This window comes from Acanthochromis polyacanthus, chromosome 7 (genome assembly GCF_021347895.1).
Source record: "Acanthochromis polyacanthus isolate Apoly-LR-REF ecotype Palm Island chromosome 7, KAUST_Apoly_ChrSc, whole genome shotgun sequence".
Classification (NCBI taxonomy): domain Eukaryota; kingdom Metazoa; phylum Chordata; class Actinopteri; family Pomacentridae; genus Acanthochromis; species Acanthochromis polyacanthus.
Window position 1 is genome coordinate 28063255 of NC_067119.1, and position 231 is coordinate 28063485.

Consider the following 231-nt stretch of genomic DNA (forward strand, 5'->3'; position numbering starts at 1 on the left):
GACAGGTAATGACTTGTACCTAAAACAACATGCAAAACAGACGTAGGAACTAAACATTTTATATTTTTCCTCATAATGACTTCAGATGAATAATGGAAGTCAGACTGAGATCACCATCAAGAACTCTGTCACTGTTGGATAATGGACAGTGATTATTTAGGTTTACTGAAGGTTTGAGTCAAAGCAAGCTCAGGTAGAAGTGATCTAAAAAACATATTGGCGTCTTCCGAG